Source organism: Protopterus annectens, chromosome 1.part0, assembly GCF_019279795.1.
Source record: "Protopterus annectens isolate FY-2018-M chromosome 1.part0, PAN1.0, whole genome shotgun sequence".
Classification (NCBI taxonomy): domain Eukaryota; kingdom Metazoa; phylum Chordata; order Ceratodontiformes; family Protopteridae; genus Protopterus; species Protopterus annectens.
In genome coordinates, this window is record NC_056725.1 from 607993722 (window position 1) to 607999918 (window position 6197).

Sequence of the window (6197 nt, forward strand, 5' to 3'; positions counted from 1 at the left end):
GAGTTTCATTCTCCAAAAGCTAAATGCAGACATTCAGTTCTTTCACTGTCAGTGTGAGAGGCATTCTGAACTGTATCAAGGTGTTCTGGTTCTCTACAAGAGTTTAATAAACTGCAAGGATGACTGAATCTTCTGGCACAGAGCCAGGTAGCATATTATGCAGACTAAAGTATTGGTTCAGGAGAGGCTGTCCGTGCTGCTGCCCCTCCGGTTAATTACAAGCAGCTTATACTAGTTACTGTGACTACTGTCCACAGCTACACATCTTAACCGGTTCAGTAAAAGTGTATACTTCTAACAATAGTGGAAGGGTCAATACAAAGAAGTGAGTCATTCCTACTTAGCAAAAAACACAGGAAATTGTTCTGAGCTCCCAACAGGACATCTTGCAGGATAATACAGGGTGATGTAGGCTATAAACAACATCAGTATATGTATACTTGTGTTCTCCTCTTACTATAGATTCTGTTTCCAGGCCCCACCTTTATAATTCACACTACACAAATAACTTGTATTTTTGCAAATATTATTTCAGTTCATATTGTGTTATATGTAGGACACTGTATGTCAATTTAATGTTGCTGTCTGATTTGAAAATATAATGCTACTGCTTGACAAGTTGCAGATCTATTTGTCTTTGCCCTGGGGCTCAGGTGTGACCGAAAAAGTTTGCTGGACTAGCTCACTCTCCCAGTGAACAAACTAAACTAAAATAAACATGTTTACATTTGAAATCAAGTAGTATGTTGTTCAGAAGTGACTCTAAAAATGTACACATCCAGTTACAAAACAAAACCATGCATAAATCAGATTAAAATAATCATACACATGAGACTATGTTTTAAACTGGATATTGTTCTTTATAAACATTTATTTGTATTTAAAGAATGTGAACATTGTAATATCCCCAGATGTTTCTAATGTGCATTACAGAAACTGTTTCTTCCCATTTCAGTATATGTAGTAAGAGATGAAGCAAGACCTGGTTCAATTCTCAGTCAACTGTTGGATTAGATGTGCAACAGTGCTGACAGCCCATTTCCTAGACTTCCAACCTCCTAGCAAGATAACCTCACCTGCTCCGTTATACACACACCTTCCTGTTAGACTTTCTGTAATACAGTTATCTGTTTGCTCCTACTGCTGTGAAACTGTGAAAATGTCAACTTAGGCCCAAGACACATATGAAAACGGTCACCTCTGGCCAACATACCCATCCATTTATAAAACAAAAACATACATAAATAACATGAATAATCACATACATTTAAGATGCTATTAAAGGCTCATGCCATAGCAAAAAAGGATCCCATGGACCAGTTCACATACACAGTAAACAAAGAATAAATAAACAAATAAATAAGGCTGCCATTCAGGGCAATATTGATATTTCAGTCAGTTCAAAGGTGATGGGAAATTTATAGATCAATCTTTGAAGAGACAAACCACAGTAACGTCTAGGTTAAGGAACAGACACATTATGTTAATTTGAAACAGCTGTATGCAGTCTATGTCTGAACTATGCATACATCACAGCATGGACAGACGTGAACTTGCAGATGTTGCTTCAGCCTGAAGTATAAGCATCCAGTAAATAACAAGCGTCCACGCATATCTCTCAACCTCTTAGAGCAAAAAATCTGGACAAAGCCTAAAATGATGGGGGGGGGACAAATAGGAACAGATTTTAAATATTGCTCTTACAAACTTAGAAAGTTGACAGAATAATAGGTTTTACATTAGCGTGAATTTTCTGAAGGATGTGGAGTCCTAAACTTAAATGTTTGTCATTATCAATGACTTCAATCCTCAGCTATTTGCTAGAAAAGTACAGATTGCAGGAGGAACACATCAAAATATGAGGCAAAAATCTGGACATTCTGTGAAAATCTGTACAGTTGAGAGGTATGGAGTTAGCTTTTAGTTCGGAGCAGTTAAGGACGCTGTTTGTTCCACTTTCTTTCATATATACTTCCAACTTACATATACGGTGGTACTGTGAGAATGGTGTGTGTGTGTGTGTGTGTGTGTGTGTGTGTGTGCGTGCGTGTGTGTGTGTGTGTGTGTGTGTGTGTGTGTGTCTTGCTGATGACCAGGGAAAGGAAGTTTAGTAAAACTTTTGTTTTTCAAAGTGGACTTATACACAGTGGCATGCACCAACCCTGCTTTGTTTAAATCTGCATTCTACCCAGTTTAAGGGATATTTCATCAGAGAGTAGCTTACCTTTTGGCTTAATAGAGAGAGATATATGTAATGTAGTGTTTCAATTAGTCTTTAAATATCCTTAGGAAAATCAGTCTACCTCCTCAGACATCTTATTTTACATGGCACACATACAAATGCAAGTAAATGCACTACACGGGTCTCCTGCTAGCAGCTCTGGCAGAACTTTTTTCAGAATTACATACATTGTTGTAGTTTTGTTGGAATAAATTACCAAGGTGAGAATTCAGACGTATGAAGAAATCCATAAAGCTTTCACGCAAAGAGAAAAGTTCTGTACTTAAGTAAATATGCCACCTCCCCAATTAAGCAAATATGTTGCCTAATTAGGCTTCAAGTGTTGTCCTCTCCAAAGCAAACCACGCCAGTACCCTAACAGACAGACACAAACTAATAACTACATTACAGCTCTGTTACATGCTGTGAAAGAGTATCATTCCTGGCACCACGCTCACTTGCAGTGATTTGTATTAGATTCGGGATCTAAAAGAAGCAAGCAATAAGAACAAAAATCATGACACCTTACAGACTTGGCAGTGGCTGACATCAGATTCTGAATCTGGAGGAAAGAAAAGGTTAAATCCCACAGCTACTGCTGCAGCTAGGAACATGACAAGCCTCATCTTTCTAATCCGTTTTAAGTTAAATAATGCCTTTCGACGACCACTACATACAGAAAGAAGGGAAAAAAAGGAAAAAATAAAAGGGCCTGGCAGATAATGGTTATTTGAATACAATATATACATATCAATGCCAGATATGATGTGCCGATGTTAAATTAGGCAAAAATGGTCCAAAACAATATCTCATTCATAACCGGTTGCGTCGCCACACGTTATGCAAGCTTGTACAGAATCTGGTAATTAAACTGCTTATTACCTGGTAGCTAATGCTCTCTGTCCCATTGACGGGAGTCTCAGACAAAAACAAAGCCATCTAGCTGTGAAAGGTTTGTAAATAAAGCATTCGTAATTGACTCGGTTCTGCCAGCTCCAGACCCCACATCCCGACTCACCCGCCTTGGTAGGTGTCACTTACTTTGTGACCCTCGTGCACTGCTGGCTGTATAAATCTACGTGCGTTTCACCGGACATGCCTTATAAAGATTAGTTACACTATGCTAACAAACTTACCGTCCCCTGTGTGTCCCGGGTTACTGTTTCTGTCCCCACAATTAATAACAATTGCACTGCTCCTTGTCCTCTGGCTCGGCTGTAAGAGCTCCCCTGACGGTTATTACAGTAATGATAGACTCAGTCCAGCCGCCGGTGTGTGTGAAACCAGTAAATCCTGTTTTGCATTTCCTTCTGGATTTAACAGCAGCGATTTCAGCATGCCCTGGGGGTTAGAACTGAATATGTCAGCCGCATTTCTGTGCTCCTGCAGCTTCTCCAAGTGGATGCCCTTAGATGTTCACTACAGTGATGCGTACATCATCCTCGTTGGTGGGAAAATCTTCCAGCCTGGTGCGGGGTGCCTAATTATCTCACCTTTATTTTGGACGTGCTGCTGCCTTGATCTTTTCTACTGTTTGGGAACTCGCTACTTTTTTTTTGCATTTAATAATGAAGCGGATGTTTTACGTTTATGCCAGGAGTGTGTGCCTCTGCGGCTCGCCTTGTCTGAGAACTTTTAGCCTGTGTTTTACATTTCCTTTGGAAAGGCACGTCTTGGCGCTGATCCCTGGCTAGATGAATATGTGTGACGTGCAGGTACTGTACAAACTCTTCAAGCAGGGTGAGATATTAGAAATAACAGACGAGCCTCTGAGGAGCAAAGAGAGAGAGAGACGCACTAAGTGAGACGTTTGTCATGTAAACTTGACTAAAAGAGGTCGGGACAAAAAGTAAAGGCAAGAGTTTTAGGGGGGGGGGGGGGGTGATACGTCTGTAGTTCTGTCTCAAAGGTGTTTTTTTCTTTCTTAGCTCTACTGAGTCAAATTATACAACGCCAGTGGTTAACAGTACAACAAGTTAAAAGTGTGCTAAAGGCACAGCAAAGAAGGCTGTGAAGGCGGGACACTGCCATTTTCGACCACACCATAATTTGGCAACTGGCCAGTCCGGCCCATCCTGACTACGGGTGCGGAGCTAACAGATGCTGGGTCACAAGCAAACATTTTTTCCCCTCCAGATGTTGACTTGAGTGGCAGTCGGACGTTCGCTGAAAAGTGGGCTGCGTCTTAGTTCGCGTGAAGGAGGAGAAAGAGCGAGACCTTCCATTACGTGCCAGACATAGTAAGCAGCTGTTGTACACGTAAATAAACAGACTAAATAAGAGGCGAACTGTTCACTGTCCTCTTCTTGTTCGTGCCGCGACACCAGCTGCAAATTATGTGCAGTACAAGAGCGAAGTATAATATGATCTCATATTTTGAACACGTCTCTAGTCAGGGGTAATCTTATTTGTTTGCGATGCATCATGAAGAATATAAACTCACCCATCCCGTGATCACACATTACAGCTTTTATTTTTCGGAGATTGCCATGATTGTACCGCTTTTTTTATTCTAGGGTCGCCACCACGCAATTGGACATTTCTTACTCAAACCATAACATTTTCTTGCAGAACAAACAGCATCTTAACCAATGCCAAGTGGCTTTATTTACATTATTATTATAAAAGTAAATTTATATTTCGATATTTTCATTTCTTGTACATAATAGAAAACTGATTCTGATATAGCAAGAATTTTCAGAAATATTAGGAGAAAAACTTACGCATTATTTCCTTGTCAAATATTGAGGGCATCTCCAATTTTCACGTTTTCTCCTTCAGGACACAGTTGCCCAATTCAGGAAGTACACTTCTAAAACGTGCAGGTGGCAGCCCTGTGTACGGCTCATGTATTTAGTGATTTTGTGAAAAAAAAAACAGTGATTACTATGACTATGTATTTCCAGACTATGGATTTTAGAGATACAGACTTTTTATTTTTGCGCAAAATGTGTATTTGTATTGAATCTTTATTTACTTACTGCGAAAGTCTGACTTGATGTGATGCCCCTTTTAAGCATAATCATAGGGAGAAAAGCTCCATAAAGTTATTACATTAAAGGAAATACCCAGGACATACTTGTACCAACCATTTAGTATTATTGTTTGTACAGAATAAGGAAACATTAATTATCTACTTGCATACATGCCACATTTATTTTATTTACTTTTATTTTTACATTTGTTAACCGGGTTAGTCTGTCTAGGTTCTTAGAAGCCCTTTTCAGCAGAGACCGGAGGAGAAAAGCTCCAATTAAGGCTACAGCAATAAAAAGTAAAATAAACATTATACATAAGATAAAACAGAGTACAAGATGGAATGCCGGTATACAGAACAAGTTATAGTTGTTGCATAAAAAAGTGTGAGTACTAAAAATATAAACATACAAACAGTTTAGTCACAGTGCTGAAAAGCTAGCATGTTCTAATCTTTACAAGAATTAGAAGTAATGCCAAGACACTTCCTAAGTAGAGGTTGTAGAATGTGAATAGACAGAGATATATACACGGGAGGTTAAGTAAGGTGATTGCAGTGACAGATCTTGGAGTTAAGCAGGTGATCTTTAAGTTTCTTTTTAAAGTTGTTGGCATGAGTTATACTTCTGATATGTAATGGGAGTTTGTTCCAGCTATGAGAGACATAGTTTTGCCTATATTTTTACAGGATTTATAGGTCAGTAGTAAGAGTTGGTTGGAACTACGAAGAGGATGATTGGGGGTGTAATAAGACAGACGTTTGGAAAGTGATGGGCAGGTAGTGGGGTTATTGAGAAGGGAGTGAGCAATCTGGAGTTGAGTGGGAGTAAGTTGATGTGGGAGTTCAAGCCAGTGAAGTTTCTGTTGGGCCAGGCAGTGGAGGGAGGAGTAGAGATGATTTACAGCAAATCTAGCAACTTTATTGTATGTTGATTCGAGTCTGTGAATTAGGGAATATTGTGGTTAGTCAGGATAGGGTAAGCATAGAACAGGGTGAGTT

General features: G+C 39.5%; 1 protein-coding gene across 1 annotated transcript in view; it reads right to left on the reverse strand.

The window, feature by feature from the left end:
- Positions 1-4818, reverse strand: part of SERTAD4 (SERTA domain containing 4) — a 269818-nt gene extending 265000 nt beyond the window's left edge. Inside the window, exon 1 of the mRNA XM_044061783.1 lies at positions 3358-4818. The gene's annotated coding sequence lies outside the window, so the exon portion shown is untranslated. The remainder of the gene's footprint in view (positions 1-3357) is intronic.
- Positions 4819-6197: the final 1379 nt, after the last annotated feature.